The sequence below is a fragment of the Penaeus monodon genome, chromosome 15 (assembly GCF_015228065.2).
Source record: "Penaeus monodon isolate SGIC_2016 chromosome 15, NSTDA_Pmon_1, whole genome shotgun sequence".
Lineage (NCBI taxonomy): Eukaryota > Metazoa > Arthropoda > Malacostraca > Decapoda > Penaeidae > Penaeus > Penaeus monodon.
Window position 1 is genome coordinate 8,249,250 of NC_051400.1, and position 469 is coordinate 8,249,718.

Consider the following 469-nt stretch of genomic DNA (forward strand, 5'->3'; position numbering starts at 1 on the left):
CCGTAATTAAAGACACAGCAGCATGCCATACTAAACTCATTATATTTACGAAGACGAATATACTGCTACAGCATATCACTCCGACCGTCCGAGCGAATTTTGACGCCTAGGCGCATAAACGGTCCACAGTTAATAGTAGATTATGACCAGTAGGATTGCACCAAAATGGTACATTTTAAACCTGATGGAACTGCGGTCCTACAATTTAATATAGAGCCATTTTTGCTACAATATGCATTGAACATAACGGTACAATTTAAAGTTTAACTTCAATAACATATTAAGAAATACAATTTCGAAATCATTTACCACATAAGAGTAAAAGAAAAAAATATACTTTCTGACACTTGAATACGAAACCGTCTCATTGCAACTCAATTAATTGGATAATATTAACAATAATGGTTGGGGGATCCAAGCCATGTTATGAATTCAACAGTGTGTGAAGAGAAAATCGATTAGTAATAGA